General features: G+C 46.3%; 1 pseudogene; it reads right to left on the bottom strand.

Annotated features, from left to right (window-relative positions):
- The window catches only part of LOC127192042 (heterogeneous nuclear ribonucleoprotein A3-like), a 90473-nt pseudogene extending 67437 nt beyond the window's left edge, over positions 1 to 23036 (bottom strand).

Genomic DNA, 23036 nt, shown 5'->3' with positions numbered 1-23036 from the left:
AATCAGCGAGGTCACTGGATGAGCTCACCTTCCGCAAGTGGCACACAGCACCTGGCCATTAGCTGTCCTCAATAAACACTCACTTCCTTTCTAGTTCCCAAAACTTTTAGCAGTCACGTCCTAAAGCAGGTATGTCCAACCCACAGCCTGCAGACGGCATGCGGCAGGGACTACACAAAAATCGGAAACTTAAAGCATTAGGGCTTTTCATATATAGACATATGCATTTCTATTTCATGAATCTCAGGGTCTTGTCTACATGCAGGTCTGCGTATGGCATATATGCACTGCCCATGAAGACCAGGAGAGGACAATGCATCCCTTGCAACAGGAGTTACAGGTGGCTGTGAACTGCCATGTGAACGCTGGGAGCAACTCAGGCTCCCTGCAACAACACGAACTGCTTTTAGCTGCTGAGCCATCCAGGTGGTTTTCTGCTTTGGTTTTCTTCTTTTTTTCTAAGTTTGATTGTTTGTTTGTTTGTGGGCATGGGGACGTTATTTCACAGCTCTCAGGCATGAACTGGTAGGCAGCTGTGCCCTGTCCAAATGTCAAAAGGCTAAAACAAAGAAAGGAGGGAGCAAAGACTAGTCTTCCCAATTTATTTGTTGAGATTTAGGTGAGCAGCTTCCATTAGAAACGTCATCGGACGTCAGAGAACCCTCATTTGCAGCCTCCCCTATACTCACAGAGAGAGCAGATCATTTTAAACAGAACCTGTTCAGTATACACTGTGTAAACAATATTTTCATAAATCCTCCATCCCACGGTGTTTTTACCTTATTGATGTAACTACCATTTTTATTGGCTTACAGATACCAGTTACATGTGATTTTTCAAAAATTAAACAGTCTAGGCTGGAAAACTGTGCAAAAGTTCTAAGATTGCAAATTCTGATGAAAATCAAAGTGAAAAAAAAACAAGAATGGCCCAAGGCTTGATGCTGCTTCTGTGTTGAGAACCAGGCAACATACACACACACACACACACTGGGCCTAAGGAAACTATCACAACAATGGTCCCTAGCCCAGGTGGTAACATTGTTCCCCACTGAAAGCTCTTGATCAGGTCTGCATACTCCACATTGCTCTCAGCACAACCATCCTCCAAGATCCACACAACATTCAAGCGCTTTCCTGATCCAAAAAGCTGGAAGTCCATGTCCCTTCAAGAAGCATCATGGCCAGGCCTATCGCAGAAACAGGCCACTCCCTGGTACCGACTTCTGTCTTATTACCTTTTTTTGCTATGAAGAGATACCATGACCAAGGCAATTTATAAAAGAAAGCATTTAATAGGGGACTTGCTTAGAGTTTCAGAGGATGAGTCTGAGGGATCATGGCAAGAGGTGGGCAGGCATCTCTCTGAAGAGCTTACATCTAATCCACAAGCCCTAAGCAGGTAGGAAGGTAAATGTATATATGGAGATATATTATATACATATTATATATCTATTTTATATATTATATAGATATATTGTTTATATATAAGCAGATAGTGAGGTAATTATATATAATTTATATATAATTATAATATATTCTATTATATAATATACATACATGAACAGATAGATAGATGATAGATAGATAGATGGAGAGATGCAGAGATAAATGCAAAAGTCATCATTTTTGGCAGCCTAACATGCATTCCCCCATACTGCAACTACTTTTGGAAAAGCACCTTCGACATGCCAGCCCACCAGTCCCTGAGGGGAGGTGAAGCCAACTCAACCCCCTGAGTCAGCATCACAGAAGGTATGTGCCAAGGCCTCGCCAGTCAGCATCTTCAGTCGCCACCATGGGTCGCTCCAGAAAGACCGTGGGACAAAGGTCAGGAAGGCCAAAGAGAAAAACAGCCACTCGCTATGGCATACCCTATGTAGTGCAAGATCTGCCCTCAAATTCAGAGGGAGGCCTGTGTCTCCCTGAAACAGAAATCACAGGTGGAATGGCCACACACAGCCCTGTTCTCTGTCCTTTCCCCTTCTTTATTCCATAAAACCTCTGCCTAGTTTTGCTTTCCAAAGGTTGGCCTCACGGTTTTTCAAATGTTATAATAAATGAGACCAAGGCAATCAGATCAGAAGCTACCTAGGTCCCAAGCTTGGCAGCACCTTCAGAAGTAGCACTTTCGGGGACATTGATTATGTCTTTTTTTTTTTTTTTTTTTTTTTTTTTTTTCTACACTTTAAACATTGAAACATCTTCCCTCATTTACTTTATTTTAGCATTTTCAGAAGTCAATTTTCTTTTATCCACAAACCTCAAAACTAATCAATAAAAAATTATATTTTGCCAGGCCACTTTTAAAGTAATGTAACCAACATATTTCTCCCTCATGTGTGGCTTTATTGATTGGGAGATGAAAACGGAGAGTGTGGAGAGGTTCCATCGGCACTCCTGAACCCTGGCTCATTAAGCTTTGTCCTGCTTCCTCCGCCCACCAGCCATTTCATTTAGGATGAAGCTTGTCTGTCTGTGTGTGTGTGTGTGTGTGCATGTATGTGCTTGTGTGTGCAAGTGGGTGGGTGTGACTTTGAATGTATGTGTAAGTCTTGTGCATGTATATGCTTGTGTGTGTGTGCACGGGAGCTCGTGTTGCGTTTGTATGGTTACAGGAGTGCACTCACTCAGCACACAGAGGACGTTGGCTGTGAGGTCTCTGCTGCTTCCATTCTCTGATTAGCATAGGTCTGGATTTGACACTTACTATGTGGTTGCTGAGCTTCCAGAGCGCCACCCATCTCTCCCACCTCCCACAGCCACACACTGTTTCACAGGCGCACAGTACCAAACCAACCTTTTCCCAACGGTGCTAGAACTCTAAACATGGGTCCTCCTGCCTTCCAGCAGGTGATCTCCCCAGGCTGCAACCTTGTATGTCATAGCTGACCCTCAGCTAGGCAGGAGAGAAGGCGAGGCTCAGGTAGGGAGGAAAGCTCATGTACTGATTTGATTGGAAATTCTTTCCCCAGTCATCGCTACCAGTATGATGAGATACCTATTTTTCTCATTGCTGTGACAAAATACATGACGGTGGGGGGGGGGGAAGCAACTTTGGGGGAAAGGGCTTATTTTGACTCACAGTTTGAGGACACAGTATAGGATGGTGGTAGGGCCACAGAGGAAAGAGCAGGATGTGGGTGGTCACATTGCGTCCCACAGTCAGGAAGCAGATTTCAGTGGGCGCTGGTGCTCAGCGCACTTTCTCCTTCTCACTTAGGCCACAGCTGCAGCCCATGACAATGGTGCCACCTGTTCAGGATGGGTCTTCCCTCTCCAGTCAAATCTTGTGGAAATAACCCCATAGCCCCACACAGAAATGGGCCCCCATACTGATTCCGAATCTAACCAATTTGTCAATGAATTAGCCATCACACATGACAATGCTGACATATCTTCTAGGCCGTAAATTAAAACCTCTCTTCCAAGAAAATGTCACATTGTATTGTATAAGAAGTTAAGTTCTAAGAAAAGTATAGGCTTTATTTCCTTGTTTTCTTTTTGAGACAGGGTCAGGGTCTCATGAATCCCAGGACGGCCTCGAACTAGGATGACCTGTCACTCCCTCCTGAGTGTTGGAATTATAAGTCTGAGCCACAATATCAGACTAGCTACTGACTTTTCACCTAGCTTTTAAAATATTTTATTTTATTTTTAATTAATGTATGCATAGGTGGGTGAGATATCTCATGCTAGTACAGACCCCTTGGGGCCAGAGGTGGTGGACCCACTGGAGCTAGAGACACAGGTGGTTGTGAGCCGCCTGACTTGGATGCTGGGAACTGAACTTGCTCCTGCTATACCACTTCTGCAGCCCCGCTAATTATATTTTAAAACACCATCCAGGTAAGACTTCAAGACACGGGTACAGATTTGAATCTGTTTCATGGATACAGTCGTGTGTCTGAAGATGGCCTCAGTGCTTACAAAGTGGGGCGGGGGGGGGGGGGAAGAAGGATGTGTGGCCTCATTCTGTGTATCAGGAACCTGGTCACAGAGGGGGATCTGACCCAGTTTGCAGCAGAGAGAGGAAGAACGGGTTTGCTTCTGGAAGCATCAATAATATTGGTTGTAAGTTTATATTGACGCCTTATTAGAAGAGGAGAAAGCTCTCTACCGAGGGAAGAAGCTTCAGAGGCCAGCCATAAATCTAAGGCCCAGTGGGAGACTTTGGGAGAGGGGAGGAGACTAGAGCCGGGGCATGGGGCACAGTGAACATGATCAAGTTACAATGGTGTGAGTGTACAAAACACCACAGTGAGACCTGTTTTCTTATATACTACCTAAATTTATAATTTAAAGAACTAAGGCACGCTAGGAAAGTACCTGTCACTCATCCTAGAGCACAGACCACAAGCTCCTTTCAAGTTTGACTAAACGAAGCAGACAGCCCAGGAGCCTCCCTGTAGAAACACTGCCCTGAACTCCCTGGCCCTCCACCTGCCTCCTGTCAATGGCCCAATGTGGAACATGTCACTGAAAGACAGCACTGGGGTGGACGGCATGCGATCTAGCAACACTAACTCCATCTTGAAGGTGAGTGAAGGAGGAGGCTGGGAGACGGGGAGGCAGTACATGCCTCTCACCAACAAATTCCTGAGCCCACACACCATTCTTAGAGCCATCCCAGGCCCAGCAAAATAAAATAATAAATACATATTTAGGTCTTTTATTTTAAAAGTCCCCTACATTGGTGGGACAGAGCTGAGGAGAGCTCAAGATCAGAAGGCCAGGAGCTGAGGGTAGGAGAGGGTCATGGAGCCTCCCTAGGTCTGCAAGCCTGTGGGGCTCCCAGGCCTTCAGCACAGATGGGTGTGAAGAGGAAGTGTAGCTCCTGCATGCTGGGGTCGTCTTGCATTGCACCTGCTGTAGGGCAAACGCCCATCTTACAATAGGGATGTGGTAGAGTCAACTCTTGGTGCCGTAACTACAGTTGGTGACCGAGTTAACAGTGTTCTAGCTTGGCTCCTGTCCCACTTTGTAAAATACCCCGGCAAAAAGCAACTCAGGAGAGAAAGATGCTTTTGCCAGCCTAAAAAATCCAGATGAGTTGGTCCTTGTGGGGAACCGGAGGCAGGGACTTCAAGCATCCAGTCCATCGCACCCACAGTCAAGAGGGCAGCACGGCGTGTCAGCACATGCTCAGTACTCGGCTTGGTTTCTCCACTCTTGACCTTCTGCCTAGGGAATGCTGCCACCCACAGTGGGCTGGGCCTGCCCATATCAATTAATTAAGGCAAACGCCCATAAATGTGCTCACAGGCTAACACACTATGGACAATCCTCCAGTGAGGCTCTCTTCACAGATTCTAGGTTGTGTCAACAGCTAAGGATAGCCATCACAGGCAGTGTTCTATATATGTAATTTTCCCTCCCCTTATTGCCAACTGAAGAGGCAAAGACTCTATCAGACAGCAAGTATTAGCACAGTGGACAGTCAACAAAGATAAGAGCTCAGGCGGAGTGCCCCCTGAGTTCATCCGCCTATGTCAACTCCTTCTTCTCCTTCTCAACCCATTAAGGGACATGTGTCTGACATGGTCTGGTTATGATTTTGTAGATTACATAAAGCAGGTGAGATCTTAGTGGGGCTATCATGCCCAGAGATTAAGCTGCAGACCAAGCATTCAGGAAATAAAGGATCATTATTATCTTTGAAGGGGTCTTGGGAAGACAAATTGAGGAATAATTTATTGGTCAGCATTGAGGTGTTACAGAGGGAGCAAGAACTTTAAAACCGCACAGTGGAAGACTTTGCTCACCAGAAATTGAAATTTCACTCCTAGTTCAGACTAGGTAAAATACTGTTCCCATTTAGGAAAAGTATGAACTCCTCCGATCTGGTTATAGCTGGGCTATATGATTGTCCTGTGCAGCGTGTCAATAATTCATGCTCAGAATTGATGGGAAGGCCTATAAAGGATGTTTGACAATTTCAAAATCTAGTCTGGATGCTTTTGTTTTGTATTATTACTAATTACTCCATTCTTGGCTTTTATGTCCATGTGGAGTGTCTAAAACTCTACAGGTAGCCCAAAATTAACATTTTTTCTTTCCTTATTGTATTAGGCCAGTTGAGGTTCCTTGGAGTGACTGTGTTATCCAGGGCTCTCTAGACTTTATTAAATTGGCCTAGGTGATGGGACACTGATAGTTGAACAACGGTTGTTACACTAGAGAGGCCAAGAACCTGTTAGTTGTTTGGTCCAAGCAACTGTTTGTTTCAGCAATCCCAATCTGGTGCTGGAGGCCTGGAAATTTCTAGAAGAGCCTCTGGTCCTCACATGAAAAGAAAGAAGCTAGATTTGAGCATCAGTGACAGCAGTAATTCAACAACAGGGCAGATGGATTCATGAGCACGGTAAACGAACTTGCCAATGAGATACAATGGCAAGCAGGCAAAAAAGCAAATGCTTTTCTTATAAACCTCTGTATGTCTGGACACCACTAAAAAGTGTTGCCATATTCAGGATAGATCTGCCACTTCCATTAATGAAATCAAGAAAAATCTCTCACAGCTGTGCCTAGTGGCTATCCTAATCTACGTGATACCTTACAGGTGTGCTCAGAGGTCCCCCTCATGGGCAATTCTTCATCCTGTCAAGTTTACAACCCAATTAATCATCACAGGCACTTGGGAGAAGAGCCCTTAGTTCCTGTAGAGTTTTTCTCTACCAGCCACGTCACTTGCTGGAATGTCCCAGTCTCCATGACCTATGATCCATGATCAATCAGATGGGTAACTTACCAGAGCTGTAGGGCCCTTCAGAAGTGTCTCATCTGAGAACTTTCTGGCCTGGACCAGATGCCAAAATATTGTCTTTTGTCTTTTCTCTTCATTGGCTTTGACCTCCACTCACGGCCTGCTGAGCACTTGAGTGTCAACTATACCAGACTCAAAGAACAAATAAATGGTTTTAGCTTAGCTGTTGTAGTACACTTAAAGCTTGACAAAATAAACAGATTTTTAAATAGATTTTGACTCTTCACACTCTATTTCCTAAAAGCCTGACAAACTCATCAGACAATGTAAGTAATAAAAAAAAAAAAAAAAAAAAAACCTTATTTCTCAAAACCTGTTTCTCCAAAGTCTATTAAGAACAGATCAATATTTTAAGGAAACCTTATGGCTGCAAGCAGCAAATCAGCCTCTACTTTTAAATAGTCACAGATTTTGACATTAGAACTTTTAATAGTCAATTTAGTCACATCCACATTATTGTTTTATCAGTGTTCACAGACCCTCTTGTGAGAATTCCTAGCCTCCTTGTTTTCTCCTAACTTTTCTCTTGTCCCATTTTGGAACAGTCTTTTACAAAACTACTTTGTTTTGTAAAATCCTTTCTTGTGGAAAGGATTTCCTTTTGTCAGGGGTGCATTTATGTAACTATCACCATCTACAGCTCTTCCTCACACTGGCCAGCTCTTTTCAGCCCTGCTCTTCTTGACAGCATTGCTGATGCCGTTTGGGTTTTCCCCTGTGTGTATGAACGTACGTGTAGTGTGTATATGGCGGATACAGCCAGTGTACATGGGCACCAGAAGAGGCTATCACTCTCTGCCTTACTCCCTTGAGACAGTCTATCACTGAGCCCAATGCTAGGCTGGCCATCTACAAGCTGCAGAGTGAGTCTTGTCTCTCCCTCCCAGAGCGCTGGGCTTAGAAGGCCACATGTGGCTATAACCAGCTATTGACATGGGTGCTGGGGACTCGAACTCAGGTGCTCATGCTTGTACATCAAGCACTCTTATCCACTGAGTCATCTCCCCAGCCTGGGTTTTTCTTTTTCTTTCTTTCTTTTTTTTTTTTTTTTTAATCATAAAAACCTAGATATAGGGAATGCTTGGCCGCTTTGTAGGTTTATTTTATTTTTTCAAGATGCACCTATTTAGGGATGCTGTTGATGATTAAATTATCAGTTATTGGCTATATGTCACCAACTTTTTTTCTGTTTTTTGTTTTGTTTTGTTTTGTTTTTTGTTTTTGTTTTTTTGTATAATAGCCCTGGTTGCCCTAGAACTCTCTTTGTAGACTAGGATGTCTTTGAACTCACAGAGATCCTCCTGCTTCTGCCTCCTAAGTGCTCGGACTAAAGTCATGCACCACTACACCCAGCTGCCATCTTTTTATTAAAGTACACTGTCTAGTTACATTGTATAAAAGTCATGTTAGTCTCTTTCTAAGGCTTGGGGGTAAAATTTGTCCCAATTATGAAGGATGCTTTGGAGATAAAAATTAACAGAAATCTTGCAATTGCTATGATAAAAACACTGACTAAAACCAACTTGGTTTAAATCTTAGAGGCTATAGTCATTCATATTAGCAGAAACTCAGGCAGGACAGGAACCTGGAGGCAAGAACTGAAACAGAGGCCATGGAGGAATGCAGCTCCCTGGATTGTGCCCCATGGCTTGCCCAGCCTGCTTTCTTACACAACACAGGACCACCTCCCCAAGTGGTCTGGGCCGGCTCCACGGCAACCCTTAATCAAGAAAATGCCCACAGATTTGCCTACTGGTCAACCTGGCAGAGTCATATTCTCAACTGAGGCTCTCTCTTCCCAGATGACTCCAGCTTGTGTCTGGTTGACAAAAACTAACACAAGGAAAAATACCAGGAGCTCATGCTCAACTGTGGCCTTATTAAAACAAAACAAAACAAACAAACAAACAAAAAAACAATGGGTGAAAGAAGTGCCTACATTTGACTTAGGAGCCTAGAGATCAGGTTCAGCATGCCTTGCCTGCTTCTGAAGTTGCCTTGGCCAGTAAGGAACTGAGTTTCCCTCTTGTATTCCTCATACACAAGAAAGATATGGTTTCCTCCTTCGGACAGCATAAAGTGTCTTCCTGTAAGGAAGCGGACAAAAAGAAAGAGCCTCATCCCTGTCACAGTGTATCAGAGGCTCTTAGCCACAGAAGACTCTAGAAGTTCCCTTCAGGACCAGTTAGTACAGTGGGCAAAATAAGGGTCCCCAAAACAGAGGGTCCAGCATTTGGGTATCTGGTGTCATCTCCCACATCTGCTAGGAAAATAGTGACCTCACCTCATGACAACACAGTCACTTGGAGGAATTGGCACATGCCAAGTCACTCCCCTTTGGAAAAAGCACCTGACCATGGATGTCACAGGAAACTGAAGCACAAATGAGGCAAGATCTAGTGTTCTAAGGCTTGTACTCCCCAAGTGTAGGAAAATGGGGGAGATCTCATAGACAGGCACAGAAGTGTACACTCCGAAGGAAGGCGCAGGCAAGTTTATATCTCCGCCCAAGGAAGGGCAGCCCATGCCTCATCATGATGGTGACATCTAAAAGTCAATCATGGAGCTTGGCCAAGAAAGAGTTTATGTGCAGACAGGCACAGTCATGTAGATCGAGGTGTGGTGGAACAGTCTGTAACCACAGCACTGGGAGGCGTGATGAAAAGATCCCTAGCGCTTGCTGGCTAGCCAGTCTAGCCAAATCAAGTAGGCTCCAAAGTCAGAGACCTGCCTCAGAGCACAAGGTGGAGAGCAATTCAGGAAGACACTTAAAGTTGACCTTCGACCTCCACTTGTGCATCTCTGTATGTGCACAGGCACTCACAGAAACATGTACGCACACATAAATCCAACCATAACAGGGCAGAAATGTCAAAAATGATGTCACCATATGTCACCACAGACACCATGGACTCTCCTCAGTTCTCTAGGCCTTGTGATCTACATGGAAAGAATTGAAAAGAGCTGACAGAGGGTAGCACAGAGACGCGAAGTACTGTTGAGGGATGAGTGGGGACACTGGCCAAAGAGACTGTTGTGCCACCCTAGTTTGGTTTCTAAAGACTCTGGGACAGACAGCTTTCCTGAGGGGCATGTCTCTACACAGGAGATTGTCAGGCCCATTTGGACTGGCTCTCACAGGAAGGTCAGTGGTTGGTCCTTGTTAGAGTCTCCTATATACTAATTTCATGAAGTGTGAAGATTCTTGGGCCAAGTTCAGAAAGTTTTCAGCTCATGGCTTTTGCTGTTTGGATGTCACACCCTTTCCCAGAGCCAGGGACAGAGCTCGGGTTCCATCCTCTGCCTAGTGATTGGTCTTGCCTCTCTAGTTCCTCATTTGTGTGAGGGAGAGTTCCAGCTTCACTGCCCTTTAATAATGTGAATACTTAAGTCTCTGCCTAACAAACCCATTTCTTAGATGAGAAAACAGGCTCAGAGCAAATACAGGCTGATGGAAGGTCTGTCAGACTCTGGCTTTTCTGCCCTGGCTTTGATCTCCATCTCCCCTAACAAAATCCAGTATTTATCATTCATTAACAAATCAATGACCTGAGTCTTTCCCAGGGATGGCTCTGAGCCCCACCAGGAACTCGGTTCTGTGAGGAGTGTGGTTCTAAGGACCAATCTTTGCTGTGAGAAAAAAAGGGCTCTCTCTCTCTCTCTCTCTCTCTCTCTCTCTCTCTCTCTCTCTCTCTCTCTCTCTCTCTCTCTCTGTGGGTGTGTGTGTGTGTGTGTGTGTGTGTATATGTTAATGTATGAGCCAGGCATGATCCCAGTACTCAGGAGGTAGAGACGGTAGAGACAGGAGGAGCTAGAGTTTGAGATCATCCTGGGAGATAGACAGAGACTCTGTCTCAGCAAAGACAAATAAATAGTTCTGCACTCAGATTCAGGTTACCTGACAAATGTCCATGGGTCCCAGCAAGTGCCCTTTCTCTGCAAATGCCTCCTCCACTCCCCTCTCCTTCCTAATCTTCATCCCCAGAGTCAGCTCCCTGGAGACACTTCTTACACCTCCAGACTTCACAGTGGCCTCACCTCTGTGCACTCTGAAACCCCTATGCCTCACCCCTGCCATGAAGCATCACTCTCCGAGAGTGAGAGGTCCAGAATCCAAGAGACCCTATAAGCAAGAGAACCAAGGAACAGACTAAGTCCAAGGCGTGGAGCTAGGGAAAATGAAGGGCAGGGGATAGACCTCATGTGGCCAGGAGAGCTGTGCCATCTACAGTGGATACCTGAAGGCCACGTCAGGACCATGTGGCTCTGGGATGTTAAATTAAGGCATTTCACAAAACCCCACTGATCCAGCATTTCACCTTTACAGCAATGGAGAAACAGATGGTACTTCATACCCATCGAATGAGGGGAGAAACACACACTCAGAGTGGTGGGGTGAGCTGCCAAGGATGCACAGCAAGCCAGGCATGGTGGCCTATATCTAGAACCCTAGGAAGAGGAGGTAGGAGAATTGCCATGAGTCCAAGGCCCACCTGGGCTACAATAGAAGACCACATCTCAAACACAAAATGACACATGCCAAGGCCACAGAGCCAAATGGTTAAGCTCACACACTCCAGTGCCAGGCAAACCGCTCTCAACTTCCTGCCTCTGTGACGTTGGACAAAGGTTCATCCCTCGGTGGTTTCTTTTCCACGTTTGTGACACAGGCCTCAAACCTCAGCCTAGTAATGCTACTGAGAGACCAAGCACGCATGAGAGACCAGCCTTCTTCAGCATAGCGACAATGGACCTCTACTCCACCCAGAGCCACTTGTGCGAAGCTCTGACCCCCATGCTCTGCTCTCTGATGATGCCTGGTTTCTTTCAGAGGCCACTGTGGCATTGGACTTCAAGATTCTGAGCTCCTGTCCCCACCATGCAGCTGGCTCCACTCTTCCTTCCTAGGCTGCCAGAAAAGAGGAAAAGAAACCTTGGGGGCATACTGTGCAGAGAGGCTCGGGAAGTAATGAGTTTGCCTTCCCCAAAGGCCAGAGTTCACTATTGAGCTATTTAAAACCCAACTGATGTCTTAAAATAAATATCACAATAGAGATGTCAAAATAGCTGTACGTTCCAACACAGGATGTTGTGGGGGCAGGGGGTGGGAAATGTAAATGGACATACCACAGTGACCCCAGAGAGTCCCCTCTGGGGTTTGAGACCACAAACTGTCATCCTGTTTCATGTTGCCTGGATTTTTTTTTCTTTTTTTTTTTTAAGTTTGTTTTTGTCCTCTGAGGATACAGAAAAGGCTGTCAGCAAAAAAGATGAGTGACTTTCCTCAAAGCAGAGAAAAGTGAATTGAATAATTGCTTTCCTAACATCGGTCTTAGTAATTCCCAAACACAGCAGTCAGGATTGAGAGTGTAGGTCTGTCATCCCAGTCAGGAGGCTGAGGCAGGAGGATGGCAAGTTCAAGGCATGGCTGAGATATATAGTTAAAACTAAGCCTGAGTGATTTACCAAAACTCCTGCTGAAAATTATGGGGTTTTTTTCCTTTTACTCTTTTTGTTTTGTTTTGTTTGAGACAGGGTCTCATGTAGCTCAGGTTCTCAGATGGCCAGCGAGCTCTGGCCCGCTTCCCAAGGGAGAGAACAGCAAGTAGAAGTGAGTCTGCTGGTCCTCGCACCTGCATACCAAGCACCTCACCTACTAACCTACCTCCTATTTATAACGACCACAACATTTGGGGTCTGGTCTCTGGGTGGGTTGCACGGTACGGACTGATACCTCTGCATCTCCTGGCAGAGCGACCCTCCTATAGGCAGGGGCGACCCTTTTATTCCCACCCTCTCTCCTCCACGCCCAGCCTCATGCCTGAGTCAAAACAAGCAACTAATTGAATTGAACTGGAATTGAAAATGAAAACAAATATCACAGAGAGCTAGGAGAAAGGGATACAAGGGCTAATGCTGTGGAAGTCTATTACGGAGCAATCAACCAGACCATGTTTTCCTAATACAGATTAGAAAGCTGGCACGGAGGCAAGATGGAGCAGCGGTGGGGATTGGCATCCTCTGGACATCTGCCAGGTGTCGCATCTGATAAATCCTTGCCTTGCCTGGCCAACAATTTCATCTTTCAGAGGGCAGAGGAAGTGGCAGAGGGGATAGCTCCTCAGCACAAAATCCTGGCAGCACAGAAGCGCTGGCAGGTGAGGCCGTAATGGCATCTTTAGGAGAACAGGAGGGTGGGGGCCTGGACAGGTGCTCACTGTGCAGGCCTGTGAGTCTGAGTCTGAGTCCTCCAGTTCATGAAAGCCAGGCACGGTGCCATGCACTTGTAATTCCAGGGAAGCAACAGTTGGGACTCCCTAGGCAACCTCTGTGCATCTGTGTGTATGTGCTTGCGGTCTCTTCCTCTTACTTGGTTTTGATAACTGTGCGGTTGCTGTATGCACCAATAGGATGCTTCCTGACATTCTTCCTGCTTGGTCGTTGATATAGCAATGAAACATGAGACACATTTTTACACCAAGTCAAAGTTCCTGTGGTAAGTAAAGAAGTGACCAGCTACAGCTTATTGGGGGGTGCACCCTCTGTCCATGCCCCCCCCCCTTACGTGGGGACACGTCCGGCAGAGAGCACCTTTCGAATGACATTCCATTTCCTTCCAGAACAGGAGAGACTCCAGTGGCCTCACTTTTCGGCTATTGAAGCTGAGGTTCAGAGAAGGAAGGGCGCTCACACAAGCCTGGGCATCTGAGAAGCAAGAGCCAGAAAGCAATGTCCACTAACAGGATGGAGATTGGGAGAAATAGTCTTCTCCCAGATCCTTGAGGGATCCCCTCTGATGACACCAAAGCTAGGGCGAGGTAAGGCACTCAACCCAGACACACCATTCACAGCATTTGGGGGTATGCCCTTGTCCTCGGCACAGCCCCATAAAAGGCACATCACTGAGTCCATTCGTCCATGGTTATTAGTTGGCCTCTATAAGATAGCAACAACAACAAAAAGGATTTGCTCACCACATTGGACTTGGGACTCATTCTCTCTTGATCTCCCCAAGCCATGACTAGGCAGGAAAAAGTCAGAAACTTAACACAGCAAAAGGCAAGGAAAGGAAGCTGCTGTTACCAGTGGCGGCTTTCCTCATGACTGTAATAGAATGCCTGTCAGAAACAGCTGTGGGGAGGAATTTATTGTGGGCCACAGCTCAGGAGATTCAGTCATCTCATGGCAAGGAAGGCAGGGCAGAGGGAAACTCTGTGCTGCTGGGAGAGAAACAGCTCATTCATAGCTGGGGAGACCAGGAAGCAGAGAACTGACGCTGGCCTGTGACCCTCGAGGCTTGCTCCTGAGCACCCACCTGCTAAAGACTCCACCATCTCCCTAAGCACATGAGTGAGGACATTTCACATCCAAAATCCAACAGCAGGTAACTCAGAAGCTCAAAGATTTGGGGGAGCAGTCCTGCATCTTCTCTTGTTGTGTCCCCCCATTTCCAGTCATCCCAGTAAAGTCCCACAAAGCCACAGGAGTCAACTGAAACAGAGCTTCAAGTCTGCAACATTCCCATTCAAATGTCTTCAGTGGGAGCTGGCTTAGTTAGTAAAGTGCTCGCCTCGTAAGCATGAAGACCTGAGTTCAAGTCCCCTAACCCATTTAAAAACAACAATAACAACAAACAAACAAACAAAAAACAGTCCAGAGGCTGGAGAGATGGCTCAGTGGTTAAGAGCACTGGCGCCTCTTCCAGAGAACCCGGGTTCAATCCCACACAGCATGGCTCACAATTGTCTGTAACTCCAACCCCAGAGGATCTGAAGGCCTCTTCTGACCTCAGTGGGCACGTCACCCATGTGATACACAGACATTCATATAGGCAAAACACCCCTACACATAAAATAAAATAAATGTTTTATTTGAAAAAAAAAAAAAGATTTGGTGATGTACAATCCAAGAAGGTCCCTGGAACTCACTGACCAGGCTGCCCAGCCTCCTTAGTGAGCTGCTCTAGGCCAGAGAAAGATCCTGCCTCAAAAAAAAAAAAAAAAAAGGTGGACAGACCCTGAGGAACAACACATGAGGTTGTACTCTGGCCTACACAGAGAGATGCACATACACATGCGTATTCACGCATAGTTACATACTCACGCACATGTACACACATGCACACATACATGCTCCTCAGCCAGGAAGACTTTCTGAACCCAGTGCAGCCACCATCCGGTCCAGCCCTGGCTATTTCTCAACAAGCTGTCTTCACCTCAGAGGCCACAGCCCATCTGCAGCTTTCCCCTGTGGCCCGGGGCTTTCCTCACCCCAGTGCCTTTGGACGTGCTGTTCCTTCTGCTCACAGCCTGATGCCCTCCCATGGGCGGCTCTTCCTCATCCTCTTTCATCAGTTCGGATCCCCACAGGCTATTTGAGAAGTGGCTTATCACAGAGCTCCTCTCTCTGCTCCTTCTATGTGACAAAGATGACACAACTTTGTCATTTGTTTCTTCCCCTCCTCCCCCCCCAACCCCCACCCATAACCAGATGGCCACCTCTTTGAAGACAGATATCCTATCTGAATTTATTTTACATGTTTTCAGAGTAAAAACAAGAAAAATATTTTTACAAATGTGCTGAAGCCAGAAATGTCTGAACGCAAATGTTTTACACAAAGCAGAATAATTATGAAGATAATAATAGCATTGACTATTTTGAAGTATAAAGTACGACTAAGCACATTACAGGCATGGCTCTTGTTACGCTTCTGACACTCAGAGGACGTTCAGATTCTGGTCCCCTCCCGCCCCCCACAACCCCCTCCCTGCCTTCCTTTTCCCCCTGTATGGGGCAAATAGGCCTGAGAAAGATCACAGAGAGAGGGAGGAAGGGACAGGAAGACAGAGACACAGAGACAGAAAGGGGTATGTGTGTGCGTGCATGCGTGTGTGTGTGTGTGTGTGTGTGTGTGTGTGTGTGTGTGTGGACTCAAAAAGGCATACCCTTGATCTTGGTGTAGCTGGCCATTTATTATCCACCTGAACTTAAGGTGGCTTTGTGTTACTGAGCCTCCGGGATGGGTGAAGATGTGTTATGGTAATAAAGTCTCAATGACATGACTGGCACACAGTAGATACTCTATATTGACCTCTCTTCCCCAAAACAGTAACCTCTGGCGACTGTTTCAGCACCTTGCTCTCCAGGAAGCAGATTGAAGTCTTAGTTGGCTGACAGTCTAAAAAAGTTGCCATGTTTGTTTCAGAGCTTGCTTACGCACAGTCATCTTCATGCCTTCCCACAGCCAAGACTCCAGCCTTCCTGTGCCCTACACACTCTAGCGTCATGGATGAGGTGACAGGGTGACACACAGAGAGAGACTGTGAGTTGCATTAGAATGACTGTGCTGGCTAGTTTTGATGTCAACTTGACACAAGCCAGTGTCACTTAGGAAGAGGGGACTTATTGAGAAATCTCTGTGGCCAAGTTTATGAGACACTTTCTTGATTGACAGTTGATATAGGAGGGCCCAGCTCACTGTGGCCAGTGCTACCTTTGGGCAAGTAGTCCTTGGTGTTATAAGAAAAAAGCAGGTTATGCAAATTGTGAGGAGTGGGCCAGTCAGCACTGTTCCTCCATGGCCTCTGTTCAGTTCCTGCCTCCCAGCTGCTACCTTGAGGTCCTGCCATGACTTCCTTCAATGCTGGGCAGTGATGTGAGAGTGTCAGCCTAGGAAGCCCTTCCTAACTCATGTTTGTTTTAGTCATGGTGTTTATCACAGCAACAGAAACCCAACTAAAATAACGGCTGTGACATCATAGGATTTCCTTGGCCACCATTGGAAGCTGAAAGCTGTCTGCAGTCAGCTTGGAGTTTTGGAGGCAACCATGACAGAAACAGATATGAATTTCTATTATCTGAAAAGCCATGACCCTGGTCTCAGGTGGTGAAGTCCAGAGACTGGGTGTATGTAGGGCTCTGCCTGGTCTGATTTGCAGGGGGCAGCCTGTTTGCCTGGGGATGCCAAAAGTCTGCCTGTCAGCTCCCTTTCCCGGGATCACCTCCCCCGCCCCCAAGCCTCGGCAGCTCACTCAGGAATACATTGACATTTCCAAGGCTATTGATTTCAGGAACCAGCTAGGCAGAGGGTAGGGGAGTAGATTGACTCTGTTGTTGGAGAGAAGGAAAGGAAGAATAAACAATGGTGCTTTGGTTTGTAGGACAAAACCAAAATTATGAACAAGCGGGCTGAGCGCAGCAGTTAAAGTTCTCCAGGGTGTTGATGGTGCAGGTGGAGATGAATGGAAAAGAGTTTGCACCTGGCCCCACTCTGGTTATTAATGACCAAGTTTCCTGCAGAAGCCAGGAAGTCCTCCTGCAGACTCTTACAGGATGTCTGGGTCACATCAGACCTCAACTTTTCTCAAAGACCTCTGCTCTAAGGAGCCCAACTCACAGCTCAGGAGGCGCAAGAAACATAAGGGGCTGGGAAAATGGCTCAGTCAGTCAAACCCAGGGGCCTGGGTTTCGCTCCCAGAATCCATGTGAAAATAGAAGCTGTGATGGAGGCACACAGTTATAATCCCAGCAGTAAGGAGGCAGACACAGGCAGTTCCCTGGAGCTCAGTGGCTAGCCAGCCATGTCCAGTCAGTGAGTTCCAGGATAACTGAAGACCCTCTCTCAAAAAATACGATGGACAGGACTTGAGAAATGACGACCAAGGATGGCCTTTGGCCTCTATATGGGCACACACACACATGCACAAGCACCTGGGCACCCATGTACATGCAAACACACATTCAAACAAACCACACACGCACACTCACATACTTACATACATGCTCATATGCACCCATTTACACACACAAACACCACTGCAAGATGACCCAGGACAGCACAGCTAGTGCTTCACGAGCCTGGGTGTGCCAGTCACAGTTGTTACAGGAAGTTTCCATTCAGCTACTCAGCAGCGTAGAGGGCCTTCTATGGCCCTCCTTCCAGGATCCAAGAACTGAGGAGGGGGCACAATGGCAGTTCCAGCACTTGCTGGACATCTGCTCCTCGGTCAGAGCTCCTGCCCGAAGGGTGGTCACAGATCTTGCTTGTGACCCACACTTCAGACAGTAGCTTTCCACAATCAGTGATTGACCAGGCAGCCTACAGCCTAGGGGCCTTCCTGTAGAGTGGGAGGGTGCTCAGTGTACATGAATAAAGTCGCACACACTACATCTACCTATATAGGTGGATACATACATAAAGGATGATCTTACCATAAGGTGCCATCGTTACATATAGAACACTGAAATAGTGTGGAAAATATTTCAGTTTTATTTATATTCCATTTATACATATGCTATGAATATACACTGTAAGTATATTTATATAGAGATAATTGTATAGATATTATAATTAACAATACTTATAGGTGTGTATAACTATAGCTATATATTATGTACATAAACTATTCAGTTATATGCAATATATAAACTATATTTCTATATAGTGTACATTCATATAGACATTAACTATAGCTATATGCATATGTATACTTAATATAGATAACAAAGCTAAATACAAACTATAAACCACATATGCCCCCCTAACTACATGTATGTAGTTAACTTCTGGTTTTGTTTCTATTGCTGTGAGAAAATAAACTGACAAAAACCAACTTAGAGGAGAGAGGGTTTACTTTATCTTACAATTCCAGGTCACAGCCCATCACTGCCAGGAAGTCACAGTGGTAGGAGTTTGTGGCAGCAGGTGATACCACATCCAGTCAAGAGCAGAGAGACGGGAGTCTGTGCGTGCTAAGTGCTTAGCTACTTCCCCCTGCTCTTTACTGTGCTGCTGCTAGAGTTACACTGCGCCAGCACGCCTCCTCACTGCGTCCCTCAGCTCATCCTTCTACTCTCTCATAACGGTAGCTACCACCCTTGCCAAAGCAGCCTCTCTACAGAAAGTAGGCAGCATCCCAGACAACCATAACTAGACACAATGCCAAGACCAGTGCGCTGTGGTGAGTCCAGTGGACACATCTGCAGCACAGCTACTGCGCTGTGGTGAGTCCAGTGGACACGTCTGCAGCACAGCTGGCATGCCAATGGGTACGGTCATTACACAGACCTTGTTTAGGGAGCAGTATCGCTGACATTGTTGTGGGTGTAGTCTGGAAGACGGTATCACAGCAGGCACCCTGACGCCTTTGTCCTTACAATCTTACCAGACCCTCTTCTTAGCTATTCCCTAGGCCTTAGGCGCAGGAGCTGCGCGGCAGCTGTATCAGTTAGGGCCGAGCACCCCACAGTCTGCTGTCCTGAATTTTGGTTAGTTGTGCCTTTCTGTGATGATCTTCATCTGCTGCAAAAAGAGGAATGTGGTGGTTTCTATGGGAACAGCCCCCACAGGCCCATATGTTTAAATGCTCAGTCTCCAGTTGGTGGAACTGTTTGGGAAGGATGAGGAGGTGTGGCCTTATTGGAGGAGGTGTGTCACTAGGGGTGAGCTTTAATGTTTCCAAAGATCCCTGCCATTCCCAGTGTCTCTCCCTCTGCCTCTGGCTTGTGGATGAAGATGCCATTCCTTTGCTCCACCATCAGAGACTCTAACCACCTGAAACTGTAAGCCAATTAAGTACGTTCTTTTGTAAGTCGCCTTGCTCGTGGTATTTTCTAACAGCAATAGAAAAGTAACCGAGGCCCACCTTCGCTCACACAGTGGGAAGAAGGCCCACCTGCCCCTATGGCTTACCCCCAGTGGGAGCAACTGCAGTGTGCAAGTATGTGGTGGAGAGATGAGAGAGAAAGAGAAACAGAATGGTTTGAACACTATGAAGAGAGGTGGAACGGGAGACTCTAGGTTAGTGCGAAATAGCCTGATGTGAGTAGCCTGACTTGCACCTGAGGCCCTGGTGCAGTCCTGGCTGGGCTCCACTGGGAGCCATGTCTGGATGCATGGCCATGCAGCAGCAGGGATCTGTGTCAATGTTCATGGCTCATATTACCATCAGAAGCAAACATCCCTCATCTGGGCTGCCACCTGGACCCATGCATGTTGATGTCCAAGGGCCATGCAGATCTGCCCCGATCCCTGGACGGCTGCAACATTTGGGAGAGTGGTGCCCCCATACCTCACCTGGCCAGCACAGTAGAGCTGGGTGAAAGTGAGCAAGCCACCCCAAGAGCATGACAGTGGGAGAGCTGCCCCCCCTTCCAGCTGCAGTATTTGGTGAGATAGCTAGGAAGTCCTAGGGGTGTGGGTGCAGGAGAGCTGGCAGGCTGACCAACTCAGCTAGCACCCTGGCCTGGCCCAGATCCAGGGCTTCGAGTTGGCCCACCCCAACATCTACCCCATATGTGAACTTCTGGAGCACATGGAGGGGCTGGTCCTACAGATCCAAACCTGCAAGATCTCCATGACAGGCCAACAACAGGGTATCTGAGAGGAGTCCCAGTGAGGATCCAGTACTGGTGGTGTGGCAGATGTCAAAGGCCTCGAACCAGACCAGTGACTCAGTGCAATGAACATTTGCAAGTAAAGCTGTTTGGTCAAAAGGGTTACTGTGGGACACACTGTGACACACTGACGCTTCCACAGAGAGATTTTTTTGTTCTTGGTTTGTTTTGGTTTGGTTTGGTTTGGTTTCTGGTTTATTTTCTATTTTATTTTCTTTTTGTGGGGAGGGGTTGCAAGGACCAAGGACAGATGCAAAGAGAAAAGGGGATAAGTGAGGCCGGGGTGCATGATGTGAAATTCACAAATAATCAATTAAAACTTTTTTTTTAACTAACTAAGAAAAGAAAAAGAAAAAAGAAAAAACTAAGACAGGGTGAAAGCTACACTTATTTGAGGATATAAAAATAAGTGTCACCAGGTTGGGCTGTACTGTACTAATTAAGCCGATCAAGACAATCCCACCAACACACCACAGGCCAACCTGATGCAGAAATCCCTCACTAAGACTCTCTTCTCCAGTGAGTGAAATTAATTCTAGGTCATGTGAAGTTGGCAATTACAAATAATCACCACATTAACTAACATAGCCCATACTTACCCAGATATCTATATGCATATAAAATATACAGACATTTACATATATGCATTGAACTTACATAAATCTGTTCTTATATGTAGTTATGCAGTATAAAGTATATTTAGTAAACATGTACACACATATGCATCTTCTATAACATGAACTTGATATGTTGGAGGTATTCACATATTAGCACATGGCACTTTCTAGTATGGGTGGAGGCCATAATTTATATTTCCTTAGTAATGGCGACTTAGGGTCCTTCACTTTGTTCTTTTCATCTTCTCTTTCTTTCTTTCTTTCTTTCTTTCTTTCTTTTTTAAGTTAAAATTTCTTAATTTTTTATTCCTGGTACCACTACCACAATTTACAGGGCAATATACCTGATGCAATGAAAAGAAAAAGTTACAGCAGATAGAAGTCCTCAGGACACTACACTGCATTAACCAACAGCTGCACTTGTTGCAAACTGTGGCTGTGACGTCCTGAACAAGGAGGGCTTCCTGCTGAAGCGGCAGTGACTTCTCTGACTGTGGATCATCGCTCCTGCTGGGGCAGACTTTTACAGCTCCTCTACTGCACTTGGGACGACTGTCTCAAAGCAACCCGCAGCTTTCCTGACACCTCCTCGCTCTCTCCCCTGCTAAGAACTGTGGCCTTTCTCTGCTGGTTTTTTTTTTTAAACCCTCTGCTACCGTATGCACCACTCCACCGCCAGATCCACAGCCACCACCATAGGGACTGCCCGAGCTTCTTCCACCAGACCTGCCCCCTTCATGGGTCCATAATCTGACTGCTGTTGTCCACTGTAATTTCCAAAGTCATTATAGTTCCCCCACCACCACAGTCACCTGCACCAAAACTTCCTCCTTAACTGTAACCTCCTCCTCCTCCATATCCACCACCTCGGTTTCCATGTCCTGGTCCACCACACCATAGCCTCCTCTACTACTGTGACCAGGACCACCACCATAGTTGGCACCGTCACCTCCAAATCCATTATATCCACCATCATCATCTCCATAACTACCTCTGCTGCCACCACCTCCACCACCATAGCCTCCTCCTCCTCCACCAAAGTTTCTACCACGATCAGTGTTACCTCCACCACCTCCAAAGTTCCCACCACGACCCATAGTGTTGCCAGACCCACCTCCACGACCTCTCTGTGATCCAGCAGACTGCATCTCTTGTTTAGAAAGAGCCTTTTTCACTTCACAATTATGCCCATTAACAGTGTGGTGTTTCTGAACAACAATTTTATCAACTGTGTCATGATCATCAAAAGTTACAAAAACAAATCCTCTCTTTTTTTCCACTCTGCCTGATTTCCATAACTTCTATGCTTTCAGTCTTGCCATACTTTTCAAAGCAGTCTCCCAGATTATATTCTTCTGTATCCTTTTTAATACCACCAAGAAAAATTTTCTTCACCATTAAGTGGGCACCACGCTTTACAGAATCCTCTCTAGAAACAGCTCTCTTTGGTTCCACCACACGCCCATCAACCGTGTGTGGCCGAGCACACATTGCAGCATCCACCTCTTCAACACAAGAGTAGGGCACAAAACCAAAGCCCCTGGATCATTTTGTTTGGGGATCTGTCATGACCACACAGTCTGCAAGCATGCCCCATTCCTCAAAATGTTCTTTTGGACATTAGCCCAAAGGATATGTCCCATGAAAGTCTTCACTTACCAGGAAACTGGGACAGAGGGGAGGACATCCTATTGGGACTCTAGGTGAGAGAAGCATGGGAGAATGTGGAAATATAAAGACCCAAAGGGTCCTAGAAACCTACAAGAAGAACATTATGATGGGCAGATCTGGACCCAGGGGTCCTGCTCAAACTATGGCACCAGCCAAGGACAATATGTACAGTAAACTTCGAACCCCTACCCAGATCTAGCCAATGGACAGGACATTCTCCACCATTGAGTCTGGTGGGGTCTGACTTTCACACAAACTCTGTGATGGGGAGGCCTGGTGGCACTCAGAGGAAGAATAGCAGGCTACCAAGAAGAGACTTGATACCCTATGAGCATATACAGGGGGAGGAGGTCCCCCTCAGTCACAGTCATAGGGGAGGGGAGTAAGGGGAAAATGGGAGGGAGGGAGGAATGGGAGGATACAAGGGATGGGATAACAATTTAGATGTAATATGAATAAATTAATAAAATATTTTTAAAAGGATTTTAAAAATGTCCTCTTAAAGCTATCATCTGTGGTTTCAAAGCTCAGGCCACCAATCAGCTGCTTCCTTAGCTGTTCTGGTTCCTTTGGACCATGGCCCTCCAT

This window comes from Acomys russatus, chromosome 7, assembly GCF_903995435.1.
Source record: "Acomys russatus chromosome 7, mAcoRus1.1, whole genome shotgun sequence".
Classification (NCBI taxonomy): Eukaryota; Metazoa; Chordata; class Mammalia; order Rodentia; family Muridae; genus Acomys; species Acomys russatus.
Note: the sequence above shows the minus strand (reverse complement) of the source record. Positions and strands in the feature narration are given on the sequence as shown.